The sequence below is a fragment of the Acomys minous genome, assembly GCF_964271855.1.
Source record: "Acomys minous genome assembly, chromosome: 10".
In the NCBI taxonomy this organism is placed as follows: domain Eukaryota; kingdom Metazoa; phylum Chordata; class Mammalia; order Rodentia; family Muridae; genus Acomys; species Acomys minous.
The window spans coordinates 117585606-117603091 of record NC_140491.1 but is presented as its reverse complement, the minus strand read 5'-3'; the positions used below and the strand labels follow the sequence as shown (position 1 = coordinate 117603091).

At 42.3% G+C, this 17486-nt stretch overlaps 1 long non-coding RNA gene across 1 annotated transcript in view; it reads left to right on the top strand.

Moving 5' to 3' along the window:
* Positions 1-17486, top strand: part of LOC311607393 — a 46548-nt gene that overhangs the window by 27202 nt on the left and 1860 nt on the right. The window lies entirely within an intron of this gene.

Here is a 17486-nt window from a genome sequence, read left to right as displayed (position 1 = left end):
ATGAAGAAATGCTGGCCAGTAGTGTCAGTGACCCGCTATCTTGGCCACGTCTCAGCTGGAGAATTTCTTTTTTTTTTTTTTTTTTTTTTTTTTTTTGGTTTTTCGAGACAGGGTCTCTCTGTGTAGCCTTGGCTGTCCTGGACTCACTTTGTAGTCCAGGCTGGCCTCGAACTCACAGTGATCCACCTGCCTCTGCCTCTCGAGTGCTGGGATTAAAGGCATGTGCCACCACACCCGGCTCTCAGCTGGAGAATTTCTGAACCTTGATTTTAGTGTTATTTGTCACCACAGTTATGCTGAGAAAAAGAAAGCACAAAGGTTGTGCTTAAGGTTTGCTAATGAACAATGAACGTGTGCAAATTCCGACCCGGGCTGTTTAAAGCTGACTCAGGGATTTGTCCTCAGCAGGTGGAGCTGCTGGGGATTGGGGGGGTCTAGCTTGACCTTACTTAGCTCTGTTTATGTTTTGTTTTTTGTCATCCGCTGTCTTTTCTGGCTTATTCTTGTGCTAATGGCAGTGTTCCAGAAGGCAGAGGAAGGGCACAGAACTCATAAATAAAGCTTACGCTTTAAATGGTGCTGCTCCAAGTGGTGCCTCCAGTTAGTTGGCCAAAGCTTTGAGGGCTGGGATAATAAACTCCCCTGCCTGATAGAGAACTGCTGCAAACAAAAAACAAAACCAACTTAAAGGCAACAACCAACCAACCAGAGTTACTCAGAATTAGAATTAGAAATTGGCCTTTAATCCCAGCACTCCTGAGGCAGAGGCAGGTGGATCTCTGAGTTCAAGGCCAGGCTGGTAATAGAGTTAGCTCAGGATGGAAAAACACTATCTAGTGCTTGTTGAGAATGTAACATTATACTGCAAAAGGAAATAAAAGTCTCCTCCTTTTCCTCCTCCTCCTCCCTTTCTTCTAATTAACCTGTTACAGGTGTCCTAACTTATATATTGATTGCATGTTTGGTTTCTGCAAAGACTGGCTTTTGGGCTGGTGAGAAGGATAAAGTTCTTGTGTTAAGTCTGTTGACTTGAGTTTGGTCCCTGGAACTTCCATGGTAGAAGGAGAGAACTGACTGCCTCACCTTTTCCTTAGACCTCACATGCACACCCCATGGCAATGAGCGCCCCCCATAAACATGTGTAAAAATATTTTCAAAGGACTGATTTTTGCTTTATGGCCACAGAATTGTGTTTCTGAAATTGTTTCTGTATTGTGCTCTGATATTAGGATCTTGAATGTCAGTATTTATTTTTGTTTTGGAATGATTTTTTATTTTTTGAAAAAAATTGAATATTGGAGAACTTTTAAGACTGAAATCTTACTGTTTAAAAATTTGGGAGATGCAGACACACAATGAGATCCAAAGAACAATGACAAACATCAGACTCTCCCACTAGCAATCTGTTTAGCAAAGGTAACTGATATTTAGCAACTTGTACTTTTTTAGTTTTTAAATAGTTTCCCCTTTACCTTTAAATAACAAATCATGCTTCCTAGATATTATTAGAAGGATAATACTGATGATAATGTCAACAAAATATTTTACAGTTTATGTCATCACCTACCATATGCTACTTGGTATAATAATTTCATTTGGCCTTTATGAAACTGGAGGGGGTATTTTTGACTTAATTTCCCAGTGAAGAAGCAGAATCTGAGATGTTTTCATTTTCTTGAAGTCACATAAGTAATAATACCAGAACAGGCGCTAAAAACCTAGGAACTGAATCCTCACGTTCTTTTGAATATACTGTTCTTTCCCACACTCATCGCCACAGCTGCAAGAAATCAAATTTTGTACAAGAGTTTCTGATGAATTCTTACCACATTTTGCTCACAATCTCATCTCTTAAAAGGTCAAGAAAGACTAAAGGGAATTGCAATTCTGTGGTTAATTCCAAGTAAGAAAGGCTTGATTGATGATGTTGGAACTGACATTCAGCTTGAGTGAAACATCTGTAGGTTGCTAAACATATAAAAAAAAAGATACTGGTTTTTAGAAAAATTCCCAAAACTTCTGGGGGAAAAAAAAAGAGGCATGAAATTCTGATTGGAGGTGTAAAGAGAGCTGTGTGTGAGGGTGGCTAGGGGACGTAGTGAAGGCAAAGTGTGCAGCGGACGCCACTCACGGGGCTACCGTAAAAGACCCAGCACAGGGAAAGTGCTGGATGAGAATGCCTGAATCTGCCTGAGAGAACAGAAAGGAGCCTGTGGTGGTGACGTGCACCCTCAGTTACAGCACTCAGGGGGCAGAGGCAGGTGGATCTCTGAGTTCGAGGCCAACTTCGTCTACAGATGGTGTCCAAGGACAGCATCTAAGGCTACACAGAGAGACCCTGTTTTGGGGGTGGGTGAAAACAAAAACAAACAAACAAACAAAAAAAAATGAGACAATTATTACAGAATGGTGTGGGCCTGCAGACACTTGGCCAGAGGACTTAGCTTTAAAATGCAGAGCTTTAGGATTGTTGTTACAAAGAATTGAATATGTTATTTTGAGACAAGAAGAAGAATGAAGTAAGGAAAAGCTCTATTGTTTGGAGCAGTTGTTGTAATCCCAGCTACTCCATGCATATTGTGCCCCCAATTTGGCAAATAATGGGGGTTTATTATTCAAATTACAACAGAAATATAATTGAGAGAATTGAGTCCTAACGCTGGTGAGAAGAAGTGAAAGGATCATCGCTTCAGTGATTTCCTATCTTCACTGCAGTGTCTAAGCCATGTTTTGAAATGTAAGGCCTTGAATATCTGATCAAAGAGGTGCAGGACACTTTCCAAGGATGCTGATGAAGGAGAAGTAGATTTTAGCAGGGATAGAGAGTCCTGCTTTTATGAGAAATGGCTAGCATACGCGGTTTTGATTTTCAGAGGAAAAAGCAACTGCTAGAAATTACAGTGAGAAACTGGTTCTGAACAAAAGGTTGAGGGTCCTGTTGACCAAGCCACAAAGTTTGAGGCTGCATCGCCTCCTGCGTAATTAGCCTTTCTTTTGTCTACCCTTCTGGCTCTTGCTTTCCTGTGTTGTACAAAAGATGTTGCCTGATTCAAAGCTCAACTTTGGTGGAGCTGCCTCTCTAATGTGAGAACAACAGAAAATAGCAACAGTAAGGATTTGATTGTGTACAAACACATGGCAGCAATACTCATCGTTAAGGCTAACAGTTTTAGCTTAAGCTTAGAAAGAGGTTAACAGTCATTTAATAATATTTCTGTTTTCATTTCATAGTGATTTATTGATTTTAAAGACTTTTTAAAGATTCACTTCCTGGATCGGGCGGTGGTGGCGCATGCCTTTAATCCCAGCACTTGGGAGGCAGAGGTGGGTGGATCGCTGTGAGTTCAAGGCCAGCCTGGTCTACAAAGTGTGTCCAGGACAGCTAAGGCTACACAGAGTAGACCCTGTCTCAAAAACCCCAAAAAAGATTCACTTCCTACTTGTCAGATTGGGATTCAAAGATGAATGGCGCTCAGGCAGGCGAGGTGGCGCACGCCTGTAATCCCAGCTCCCAGCTCTCGGGGAGGCAGAGGAAAGTGGATCGCTGTGAGTTCGAGGCCAGCCTGATCTACAAAGTGAATCCAGGACAGCCAAGGCTATGCAGAGAAACCCTGTCTCGAAAAAAACAAAAACAAAACAAAACGTTGAAGGTTTACTATTTAGTAAAAGTGATTATAACAGTATTATTACAATATAATTGATATATTACCAATAAAATATTAATAATAAAATGTATAATATCTGCATAAAAGAAGGAATCATTAATTTTGCCTTGGTAAAATGGGGATCTTGGAAGAGGATATTTCCAAGCATTCAGAAAAAAAATATATAAGCATGAAACCATATGACAGTGTTTTACTGAACTAGAATTACAAGCCGCAGAAGGAAACTAGTTTCCAGTGAAGGACGAGTGTGGGGAAAGTCACAGCCCTTGGAGGATGGTACCCTGCAGCTCCAGCAAGAGGTTCAGAATTGCTAGAAACGATGCTCAAGTGAGAGGATCAGGGCAGTGGGGGCTGTGACTGGGAGGCAGGCGGGAGCCACCAGGGGGCGTCTGGGAGTGAGTGTGCTGACAGGGCTGGAGAAGTAAGCTATAAAGTGAGATCAGTGCCTCTGAGGACCAGCTGGCGGAAAAGCCTTGTGTATTAAAGATCTTACCAGTGAATGATTGATTCATTTACTTTGGGTTTATTTATTTTAAAATTTGGGGCCTTGAGAGATGGCTCAGAGGTTAAGAGCGCTGTTTGTTCTTCCAGAGGTCCTGAGTTCAGTTCCCAGCAACCACATGGTGGCTCACAACCATGTATAATGTGATCTGCTGCCCTCTCCTGACATGCAGGCAGAACATTGTATAAATAAGCAAATCTTTAAATAATGATTTAATATTCATACGTGCACGTACTGTGTTTAGATCAAATCTATACCCAATTCCCTTCTCTCCCAGTTCCTACCCTAGAACTCTGTACTTCCCCTCACGACTTCTTGTGCTTTCTCTGTCTTAAAAAAAAAACAAAATTTAACAAGCTGTGTTTGGTGGTGCACACCTTTAATCCTAGGCAGAGGTAAGCAGGTCTCCATGAGTTCAAGACCAGCTTGGTTTACATAGTAAGTTCCTGGACAGCATTGAGAGACCCTGTCTCAAACAAACAAGGAAGCAAACAAATACCCACCCCCCACAGGACCCTATAAGTCCCTATAGTGCTGCCTGTATGTGCATGGATATGGGGCCACGTACTGGAGTGTATGGAGGATGAGACTTCATCCTCACTCCCATGCCCGTGTGTGTGTGTGTGTGTGTGTGTGTGTGCGCGCGCGCGCATGCATACACATATGTTTACTCATATGTATGTGTGTGTTTGTTGTTTCACTGGCTTGACTTTTGAAGGAGGCTTGTGTGTACAGTTGCAGCCACTGTGAGCTCATTGCTGCCGCCATTTCCGAGCTCTCTGGCACTTACAGTCTTTCTGCTCCCTCTTCAGAGATGGTCCCGAGCGTTGGGGGCGGGGCAGGTGTGCGATACAAGTGCCTCATTTAGAGATGAGAACTTCACGGTACCTTATTGTTTGCATGTTGAACAGTTGTGTGTCTCTGTATTCATTACCATCTACTGCAAAAAGAGGCCTTTCTGACGAGAGTTAAGAGATGTGATTTATGGGTACAGAGCAGAATAACAGTGCCATGTTCTCGGGCCTATGACCTAGGCAGCCGCAGGTTCTTGGTTCAGATAATAGTAAGAGGCCTGGGTCTCATCTTGTGAAGCAGGCTTTAGACAAGTCCAGAAAGTGGTTGGTTAATAATCCCATAACATTCATGTCACCAGCTCACCAATAGGCACATCTTGCTAGGCTAATCGCTTTTGTTCACAGGGTTCACAGCTGAGTAGACTGGTAATGGCTTCCTCATCTAGTAGCGTGCTTTATGAAAGACAGCCAGTACCAGCTTCATTTCCCCATGCCGTATGACTCAGGTATGTGATGTTTTTAGCAATAGGGTGTTACCATTAAATTATGGAAGGTAACCCATTTTGAATAGAGACTATCCTAGCTTTCTTTCTACTGCTGTGACAAACACTATGATCGAGGGCAATTTTGGGAGGAAAGGGTGTATTTCTGTTTACAGCTTTCAGTCCTTTGTGAAGGGAAGTCAGGGCAGGAACTCAAAGCAGGAACCTGGGGGCAGGAACTGAAAACAGGTGGTGGAGGGGTGAGGCTTTACTGGCTTGCATTCCATGGCTCACTCACCATGCGCAAGGGCGGTACTGCCCACAGAGGGCTGGACCCTCCCACATTACTCATGAGTCAATAAATTGCCCCAGAGGCTTGCATTATAGGCAGATTTGATGGATGCATTTTCTCAATTGTGAGGAGAAAATTTAATCCAGCAACTTGGCTGCTTTGGCAAAGGATCGCATCTTACTACCTTCTAGGTCTACATGATCCAGCGGGAATACAGACGTGCCCTTAGTGCACACCTTTAACGCCAAACAACGAAAGTAAGATTAGTTTATAGAAGGAAGCAGGCAGACATGATTGACGGTGACCCGAGGGTCAGACAAAATGATGAGCCAGAATAAGATTTGACAGAATGAGTCAGAGATGTACTAAAGTGCGGAGTTCAGGGAATCTTATGGTTGTTGACGTGGTGTCAACAACCTCCCACACTATCTTGCAGGACCCATATTCTTCGTTTTAAGGCATATTTTGCAACTGGAAATACAAAGTTAAAACAAAATCTGTAGATAAAAAATAAATACTTTACTTTCGTAGAATTAAAGGACATGCTATTGTAGCCTACGGAGTACTGAGAATTAGGTGTACTGTTTTATCAAATTTATAAGGCATATTTCCAAAAGATTACTACAAATTATTTTCAGAAAATATATTTGGAATTATATTTAATGAATTATCTGTTCTTAAATACTATAGCTGGTAGAAATATCTCTTTCTTTCTTTCTTTTTTTTTCCTTTCTTTCTTTTGTTTGAGTCAGTGTTTCTCTATGTTATCTTGGCAGTCCTGAACTCACTTTGTAGACCAGGCTAGCCTCGAACTCACAGCAATCCGCCTGCCTCTGCCTCCCAAGTGCTGGGACTAATGGCGTGTGCCACCATGCCTGGCTCTATTTCTTTCTTTTTAAAAAAAATTGCTGTGGTCCTGGGATGAGGATAAATCCCTTCCTCACAGCACCTGATGAATGGATTATTAGTTTAAAATGTTCTTTTGTATGTCAGTCATCAAACACTTCTGTACCTAACCCTCGTCAGCTGCCACTACACTATGAAATAGTCCAGGAGGGCATTCTTCGAATACTTTAATTTCATATATAAACTAAGATGCATATTATTCCATTGTATGTGCTGTGTATAAAACAGCATAAATTTCAGAGAATGATGTTTCTTTTTCGAAACACTCTAGTGTTTTCCATTTCAGTCTATGTGATACAATTCTGCCCATTCCCTTCTTTTGCAAAAGCAGTGATGCACCTGATGATATTGATATGACACATGTGTAATTGTCCTCAGTCTGTGGTTTGGAAAAATATTACTGGAGTGTGTCTTCTTGATGTGTGTGGTTCATGCTGAGAACCTAGTTTGTTGAGGTAGTTCTGTGGAGATGTTTAGAAAGCACTGCAGATGTGAATGCTAACGTGTGTATGGGGGTGGGGGTTGGGAGGGGAGAGTGCAGCTACTGTTGTGCCAGCAAAGAACTTTCTCAATTCCTGTTTTAAAGAAATAGCATATGCCATGAACCACGAGTCAGGTTAAAAATAAAAGGCTGCAAAACCTTATACTCTGCATTACTGTAATCCCACTAATGCCAGTGTGACTTAGCCACGTGCAGCCAGGAGTGACATACTGACAAATTCTCAATTAACACAAGTGCCTGGTGGGCAGCTCTAGCATATTAAAAGCTTCATGCCTTTCAACACGGAAGCCTCACAGCAGCTAGCTGTCTAGAGCATACGGGGAGCAGAAAGTTTTCTTGGATGTCACCGTGTGGGGAAAGCTTTATATGCAGCACGAATACCCAGATCTAAAGTAGGATATCAAAATAAAGAAATTCTTTTTTGGTATAAATAACAAAGTCTTTAAAAATCACTGTTGGGCTGTAGAGATGGCTCAGTAGTTAAAAACACTGACGACTCCTTCAGAGGACCCTGGTCCCACCCCCAGCGTTCCTATGGTGTCTCACCACCATCTGTAACTTTGGTTCCAGAGGATCTAACACCGTTTTCTGGTCCAGTGGCACCAGGCATTCACATAGTGCACAGACATAAATGTAAGCAAAATACCCATATACACGAAAATGAAATAATAATGGAAACTTTAAAAAAAAGTCAACAAAAACAGACACTGATTTTTTTTGGATATTTAATAAATCTGAAACAGTCATCAGGTATGTTTATAGTACTTTAATGAAATTGAAGAAGCATAAAATGCATGTGAAAGTCTTATGAAATTCACAGCTATACAGACCGTTTGTATGGTTTTCTGGTAGCCATCCTTGCTGTCTTGCACAGAATGAGCCTTCAGTAGTCAGGCCGCCTTAGGAAAGCCTCGTCCAAACTGCTCCCTGGGCGTGCTTTTCCTTTAGTCACTAACAATCTTATTACCACTGAATTCAGAGGATAATTCAGGACCCTGCGTTTCTCGATAAATCTGTTCTACTTGACATTGTTGTCAGCCTCTAAATGTTCTTTTTGAGTTCTTCAAGACTGTTTACTTTAATTACCACGTTCCTACCAGCAGCTTCTCAGCTTCCTCTCCCATTTCGCTCTCCTTGTACTTTCAGTGTTTGTATCTACTCTCAATTTTTAACAGTCCTTCTTAGAAAGCCTGGTGAGCTTCAACTTTACTGGACCCACAGATGACTTTGAAATCCAGGTCACCGGCTCAAATGTCTCCTGAGACGTGGACTCACAATTCTGTCAAGCTGTTTCATGAGTGTAACTATTATCTAAGTGTGCTAGCGTCTCATCAAACTCTATATATCTGAAAAAGAATTATTTCTCTCTGTATGTCCCTCTCTCCAGTTAGAACAAATCTTGTGTGTGTGTGTGTGTGTGTGTGTGTGTGTGTGTGTGCGCGCGCGCGTGCGCATACAAGCCAGAGGAAGGTGTCAGGGGTCTTGCTCTATTACTCTGTATTCCCTTGAGCCAGGGTCCCTCACTGAACCCTGGAGCCCAGCTGGTGCAAACAAGCCCTAGTGATCATGATCGTTTTCTCTCTGCCTTCTCCACTGGGATTGTAGGCAACGCTGGTATTTTACAGTGGTGCTGGGGACTTGAACTCAGGTCCTCATGGTTGAGCAGTGAACAGTCTTACACGATGAGTCATCTCTCCAGCCCCAAGTGTACCTGTTTGAGACAGAGCCCTTGAGCTCCCGATCCGTTTGCTTTTGATTCCCAAATGCTAGGATTACCAGCCTGTGCCACCCTTCCCCCCCCCCCCCACTTGTGTCTACTCTTGTCTGTCTGTCTTTGGTTGATCACTATAGATTTTCCTTTAAACGTTCTTCTAGTCAGTTGAGCAGAGTAACTGTTCTGAGTATTAAATATTCCTTGACCATCCCCCTATCTTTATTCTCACACTGCCAGTATCCGCTAGTGTGGTCAAGAAAGAAGACACCCATGTTAGGTATGAGGTATTCAATATAGTAAATGAGACATCACTCTTGGGCCTCTGAGGGAACGATCAGAAGTTGCTTCCGGGAATTAGGAACTGCTGGAATAATAGTGAAGGAAGGCCGGCGGTTTTGATGGGCTGCAGTCCTCAAGTGCGTTCTGTCCTTGTCCTAGTCTGTGGTCCATCCTCCGCATTCCCTGCAGCTTGTGGTACCTGTTCTTCTATGCTCTGGAGCGACTTCAGTTCCTTTCACGCTGCATGTGGGACAGTGTGCCGCAGGGAGTTAATGTGCCTCGAGGAAGTGAGCCACAGAGGGTTGGAAGTGCAGCCGACTGGCCTGGGAATGTGTCTCGGAGGTACAGCATGAGCCCAGCACACACAAAGCTTGGGGTTCAGTTCCCGTCACCTAGAAAAAAAGATGAATAAATAGTAGTGCAAGTAGATTCCTTACCCTCAGCGGATACTCCATAATATGCTCCGTGTTTTTCAGCTCCCAGTAGGGCTGAGCCTCCCCTGACTATACCTCCAGTTGAGATGCTCGTATCCTTTGGGGTGCCTTTTCCAAGCCTTGTGTCCCCTCCTTACGCCTTCTTCTGTTTCCAGACACACTCTAAAGCAAGGTAAAAGCTTCCTTCATCAGGGTTCTTTTTATTACTGCTCCAATCTCATTCCTTGTTACAGGTGGTTTAATTATGGTAGGCCCTAGGCATCTAGAAACCTATCAGTTTCTTCAAGATTTTTCAATATATTGGAGTATATATTTTCAAACTATGCCCTGGTATTCTTATGAATTTTATTGACATTCGTTGTCATGTCTATTTTTTTCATCTCAGATTTGATTAACTTGTCTTGTTTGGTAAGTTAAGCTAAGGGCTTGTTCGTTTATTTATTTATTTATTTATTTATTTATTTATTGTTTATTTTATTTATTTTCCAAAGGACTAATTCTGTGTTTCATTGCGTCCTTGTACTCTTTTCATTTTCACTTCATTAGTGACTTACTGATATTTATTACTTTTTTTGTTTAATCATTCTGGGTTCAACTTGTTGTTTTTCTAAGATGTTAGAGTACAAAGTTGAGATCTGTTCTTCTAATGTAGGCAGTTAGAGCTATGAAGTTACCTCTTAGAACAGCTTTCATTGTTTCCCACAGGTCTGGCATGTTCTGTTTTCATGTTCATTTTCTTTTGGTTCTGGAGACTTTTTAAATTTCCCTCTTGATTTCTTCCACAGTCCATTTATCATTCAATGGTATGTTGTTCAGTCTTCATGAATTTATTCATATCCTGTATTTTTCTTGCTGTTGATTTCTACTTTTATTCCATTGAGATCAGACAGAATACAATAAATTATTTCACTTTTCTTACATTTGTTGAGACTTTCTTTGTGTCCTAAAATATGGTTTATTTTAGAGGAAATTCCAGGGGCCCCTAAGAATGTTTTTGCAGTATCTGGATGGAATATTTTAGAGCTGTCTGTTACATTCATTTGATCCATAATGCCATTAAAATCATCAAGAAGAACAATGTAGGTACTGTATTAGTTGCCATAATTTTCAAGTTGGTTTTGAAATTTATTGCTTGTTGATCCATACCTGTTTGCAATGTATGCTGACAATATTTACCACTCAATTGCCTTCTCTCATCTCTTTCCCCTCCTGACAACTTCCTTCTTACAAAACAGAACCCTTCCGCCTTTATCACTTTTTTTTTCTTTTGTGACCTACTGAAGTTAATTACAGTTGCTTGCATGAGCATGGGTAAGAACTTAGGCATTTGCCACGGGCGACTAACCAGCGGCCGTATAACTGAAGACAGTTCCCCCTTTGCCCCAGAAATCATTATGTAACAATAGTTCTTCAGGTGGGGGTGGTGCCTCATGAGCCCTTGTTCATGTACAATATAGTACAGGACTTACATTTTCCTTTTATTTTTTATTTTATTTTATTTTTAAATTTTTTTATTAATTTATTCATATTACATCTCATTTGTTAGCCCATCCCTTGTATCCTCTCATTCTTCCCTTCCTCTCACTTCCCCCCTACTCCCCTCCCCTGTGTCTGTGACTGAGGGGGACTTGCTCCCCCTGTATATGCTCATAGGGTATCAAGACTCTCCTTGGTGACCTGTTATCCTTCCTCTGAGTGCCACCAGGCGTCTCCATGCAAGGGACATGGTCAAATATCGGGCACCAGAGTTTGTGTGAAAGTCAGATCTCCTTCTCCACTCAACAGTGGAGAATGTCCTATCCATCGGCTAGTCTGGGTAGGGGTTCGAGGTTTACTGCCTATTTTTTCCTTGGCTGGTGCCATAGTTTGCAGAGGACCCCAGGGCCCAGACCCGCCTGTAGTTTTCCAGGACCCGCTGGATCCTTCTATTTCCTCATTCTCCCAGGCTTCTCACACCTAAAGTCTCAATAGGATGTCCTCCCCTCTTACCCACTTTCCTGGTAGGTACAGTTTTTCATGGGGACGTACACCTTGGACTAGTGTCTCGATATAAGTGAGTATATACCATTTAGCTCTTTTTGCTTCTGTGTGAACTCACTCATTAGGACAATTTCTAGTTCAATCCATTTGTCCACAAATTTTGGAAATTCCTTGTTTTTAATAGCTGAGTAGTATTCCATAGTGTAGATGTACCACAGTTTCTTTATCCATTCTTCAACTGACGGACACGTAGGTTGTTTCCATGTTCTGGCTTTTATGAATAAGGCAGCTATGAACATGGTTGAGCATGTGTCCCTGTTGTGTGGTAGTGCATCTTCTGGGTATAGAATGCTAACAAAAACCATGTTTCCTTTTAAAAAAGATTTATTTATTGTTAATACAGTGTTCTGTACACAGGTATGCCTGCACTCCAGGAGAGGGCACCAGATGTCGTTATAGATGGCTGTGAGCCACCATATGGTGGCTAGGAATTGAACTCAGGACCTTAGGAAGAGCAGACAGCCCTCTTAACCTCTGAGCCATCTCCTCAGCCCCCAAATTTTAAAACAAACCCAAAGTAAATGAATCAACCATTCACTGGCTTATCTCTAATAGGGTAAGATCCAGTTAGGGCTTGAAGCAGCCATCCTACATAGAAACTTAACTCAGACTGGTACACACAATGCAGAATGTGTCATGCAAAGTGTGGTTATTCTTTGGGTCTGCGAGGTGCAGGAGAATAGATTAGAAGCATGCGGTGTGATATTATAAAAAGCAGCAAGTGCTATGTGAAGCAGAGGTTTGAAAGTTGAGTGAGGTTTTGAATAATTAAGTTAATATTGTTTTCCATGAACAGGATTTTGTTTCCTATGTGTTGGCCATTTATATAAGTCAATCTATTGCTCCATCTCTTGATTTTGGTTTTTTTGAGACAGGGTTTCTCTGTGCAGCCTTGGCTGTCCTGGACTCGCTTTGTAGACCAGGCTGGCCTCGAACTCACAGCGATCTGCCTGCGTCTGCCTCCAGAGTGCTGGGATTAAAGGGGTGTACCACCATGCCTGGCTTGATTTTCTTAATTGATCAATGGTACATGATTTCTTTTTAAGAATTTTAAAAATTTAATTTAATTTAACTTTCTGGTTTTTCGAGACAGGGTTTCTCTGTGTAGCCTTGTCAGTCCTGGACTCGTTTTGTAGAACAGGTTGGCCTTGAACTCACAGAGATCCACCTGCCTCTGCCTCTCAGAGTGCTGGGACTACAGGTGTGCGCCACTGTGCCTGGCAATGGTTTCTTTTTAAAAATGAAAACTTTGGGATTAAGTATTATATTTTGACTAAAGTGGGTTTTGAGTTTATTTTTCATAGATGATCTTCTTTGTCTTGCGTGTGTTCACCACCACCAATAGATCACTAGCTAGTGAATTCACCAGGTGGGATATTTACTGAGTGGGTCAGCTGGATTACAGTTTGTACTTTGTTTGTGTAAACTTAGACAGACATCTATTACACTCTACCATGTAAGTCTGTGAAGTTGACATCCTCTAGACACCATTTCAAATTTTGTTACCTGAAATAGAAGGTAGAGGTTTTAAGTAGGGTTTCCCCTTACTTAAATATGTATGACCTCATTTTTCAATACATAATTCACATAGCGGATATAGCTATACACACGTGTATAAACACAAACACAGAGGTTGTGAACTAGCAAACATTAAGTTTGTTAGTGTGATTTAAAGGTATTATGGGATTGTTCTTAAAGACACCACAGTGCAGGGCACTAAGGGAATACAGGAGCTTGGATGGATTTAGTAAGTAAACGTAAGCTATAATTGCATATCCACTTTCTAGACAAGCCTACAACGTACTGTGCGCCTAATACACAGGGCCTAAAATGTTAATAGAATAGTGGTCAGGAAAGATTAGGAGTGATTTAGGAAAACGGATATCAAGATGCAATTGCACTGTGTTGTGGTGAGTTGTAATGCTCTACAGCACATCAGGGTGACGATAGTTCACAACTTGTTACATAATTTTCAACTTTTTTTGTTGTTGTAGATTGGTAAATAACAAATCTAAAAAATTGTACATTTGAACAAAATGGAAAAGGAAGAGTATATGGTATTTGTAAGAGGCAGAGCAAAGACAAAAAGGACTGCACCCTCTTTTTTTAAAAATTATTTTTGAAAATTCATGTATTTATTTATTCACTTTACATCCTGGTTTTAGCCCCTTCCCTTCTCTCCTCCCAGCCCCACCAATTCCCTTCCCCATCCCGTCTCACCCATTCTTCAGAAAAGGGAGCCCCCCCCCCCAATCTCAGCTCATCAAGTCGTATCAGGACTGAGTTTGTCCTCTTCTCCTGTGGCCTGGCAAGGCAGTCCTGTCAGCGTGACTGAAAAGCAGGCAACAGAGTCCATGTCAGAGACAGCCCCTGCTCCCCTAGACTTCTAACTAGACTTCACTAGGAGGCTTGTCTAGTTAGTTACAGGGTGCCCTCTTCCGTCTTCATGGCCCCTGCCACTGGGGGTCTCAGATGAGTGCCCCTCCTATCTTCCCAGAGGCTTATTCTGACTTAGGTGTCCAGCATGTCACATAGACACTCCCACCAACAGTTTCTCATTTTTTTCTGGCCTTCCGTCCTCTCTCTACCAGGTCTGATCTCCATCCTTAATTTCTCTCTGCGCTCCCTCTCCTGTTTGTTCCCTCTCTTCAACCATTACCTCTGTCTATTTCCCCTTCTGAGTGAGAGTTGAGCATCCTCCCATGGGACTTCCTTGTTACTTATCCTCTGTGGGTCTGTGCATTGTTTATCCTGTACTAAGTGGCTAAAATCTGCTTATGAGTGAGTACATACTGTATGTGTCTTTCTGGGTCTGGGTTACCTCACTCAGGATGATCTTTTCTAGTTCCATCCATTTATTTACCTGCAAATTTCATGACTTCCTTGTTTTTGATAGCTGAGGAGGATTCCATTGTGTAAATGTACCACAGTTTCTTTATCTATTCTTCAGTTGATGGACATCTAGGTTGTTTCCAGATTCTGGCTATTACAAATAAAACTTCTATGAGCATAGTTGAGCAAATGTCCTTGTTGTATATTTATTTTACATCCCGATTATAGCCTCTTTCTTCTTCTCTTCCTGCTCCCTCCCTCTTACCCCTCTCATCCTCTTTCCCCTATTCCCCCTCCCCTTCTCCTCAGAAAAGGAGGTTCCCCTGCAACCCACACCAGCACATCCTCAATCCACAGTCACCGAGGCGAAGCAAGGCAGCCCCATTAGGATGAAGTGATTGAAAGCAGGCAGCAGAGTCCATGTCATAGACAGCACCCTTTCAGCTTACTAGGGCACGCACATGAAGATCAAGCTGCCCATCAGCTGCATCTGGATAGGAGCCCCAGGCCTAGTTCATGCATGCTAGTTGCTTGGTGCTTCTGTCTCTGTGAGCTCCCATGCGTCTAGGCCAGCTGACTGTGCTGGCCTCCTGCTGCTGTTCTTGTCCCCTCTGGGTCCTTCTGCTCCCCCTCCCCCAAACTCTTCCACAGGAGTTCCTGAAGCCTGGATAGCTTATTACATATTTTATAAAGACCTCAAAGGGAGGAGTTTGAAGCTTCCTAACACAATGAAAAGTAGAAACATTCACTACCCTGATTTTCCTTTGTATACTATGAATCTACCACATCTTTATATTGTACCCTATAAGAATAAGCAGCCATTGAATGAAAGAATGCTTATGATCCTATGAGTCGTTTATTATTCACATAGCCTTGATGAGTAAATAAGGACGTTGCCTAAGTGTCAGTGTTAATGTCTTAACCTTCTCTCTCTCTCTGACCTAACCCCCCCCCCCCCACTATTAGACAGCATCTGTGGCTTTTCCACATCATATTCCTGTCCTTTTTTCTTGTGGTCCAGCATTCCTGCCAAGGAATATAAAGTGAGGTGGAAAGGAAGAATGAACTTAGAAGGTAATTGGAAAAATAAAATAAATAGGTCCCTGATACACAAGTAGAACCTTATGACCTGTAAATTCGTTCGGTTTAGTACAAAGAATGAGAAGAGATAGGATGGAGCATTCGGACTTAAACTAATTGATTTTTAAAAAGCATTGAGTTCCTGCTATGTCTCATTTAGCGTGCCAACACCCTGGGGATGGACGATGGCTAAGACAAGACTCTTTTCCCTAGGAAGGTCACAGTCTGAGAGAAGAGATAGAAACACACCCGATCAACTATAGCACAACGCAATACATTATGCCTTAATACTTTACCACTGACATATTTAATGTACTGAGGGAAGACAGATGAACGAACAACTAATTATACTGGGGACAGCATCTGTGAAGACTCTAGAGAAAATGTAGCATTTGTCCTTTACATTTAAAAAATGATCTTTCTAGGGAAAAGAATGGTAAACAGTTTAGGTGGAGGGATGAGTGAACACAGAAAGTACGGAATGGAAAAGAGGAAGTAGCTTGGACTGCGTGAGTTGACATATGTTGAATGCATAGTCAGGATGCATCTGTAAGGTGAATTGTGACAAGGGTGCAGTGGATTTTGTAGGTAAGAATGTTTGCATGTTATCTTTTTTTCGTTGTTTTTTCTTTTTCGAGACAGGGTTTCTCTGTGTAGCCTTGGCTGTCCTGGACTCACTTTGTAGATCAGGCTGGCCTTGTCTGCCTGCCTCTGCCTCCCGAGTGCTGGGATTAAAGGCGTATACCACCATGCCCAGTTGGATGTTATCTTTTAGGCTATTGACAGTTATTAGAGATTTCTGAAAGGGAAGTAACAAAAGCTAACTAACATTTTTATACAAAATTCCAGAGGTAGGGTAGATTGGAGATGGTTGCTCAGTAGTGTGGGTAAGGTGATGGAACAGGAGGCGATGGGGCCGTGTAGAGAAGGCATAGATACAAAGATGACTGAAAACATCTTTCACTGCAGGAGCAATTCTAAATTTAGTGCCTTCAAAAGACAGGCTTTGGGGATTCTAATGCTTGGTGCTTCATTGTCAGCATATTTAAAACACAGTACAATTTGGGAAAAGGTTTCCAGGCAACAATCAGTCCAACTCCAGGTGCACAATAAAGCTTCAGGTGTGACTACATAGGAACTCCTTTACAAAGCACATGCAACTACAAGGGTAAGTTCTATAGCTTAAAAGGCCTAGATGCTAATATGGCTTCTGACCAATAGCATAGAGGTCAGCTGGCCAGAAAGCCCATTTGACCTCCCCTCTCATGATGGGTGATGGTCTAGGGAGGGAAGAGTGTGCAGTAGTCCTGCTGGGGAATTCGGGTGAGGTCTGCCTCCATAGCAAAGGTGGGTGAGGTAAGATCTGCAATCCACAGATAGCAGAAAGGTCACAGGTGGTTAACACACATCCATTCTCAGCTTTCTGGATGGAAGGCTGGCATTTGATTTCCATCTCCTCCACTGAGGAGACAACCCTGTGTAGCTAACACTCCTGGTTCTCTTAGTGTTTCTCTGTGACTACAAGGACCTCTGGCCTCCAGAACATTTTTAAATAAACCCCTGAGTCCAATTAGTGCTGTCTGCTGAAATGCTGACTGATCCTGTGTACTTGGTTTTCTGCAAACCTGTGTAGGTAAGCGTAGTTGCAATGAGTTTCCGAGTGCAGTGGCTGTCCATCCCCCAGCAGACAGCATTTCAGAGCACTGCTGGCATCCTTGGGATCCTGTATTCTTTCTGCTGCCTCTTCTGCCGTGTTCCCTGAGCCATATTCCCTGAAGGGGTTGATATATATGTCTCATTTAAGGTTGAGAATTCAAAAGTCACTTCTAGGCACATTGACCAGTCCTGAGTCTCTGTACTAACCTATTGCAGGAAAAGCTTCGGTGGCCAAGGCTGATCGCAGCACTAATCCCCAGGTGTGTGGGATTAGTCCTGTCTCTCTCCTCTTGACTATGGCTGTGAGG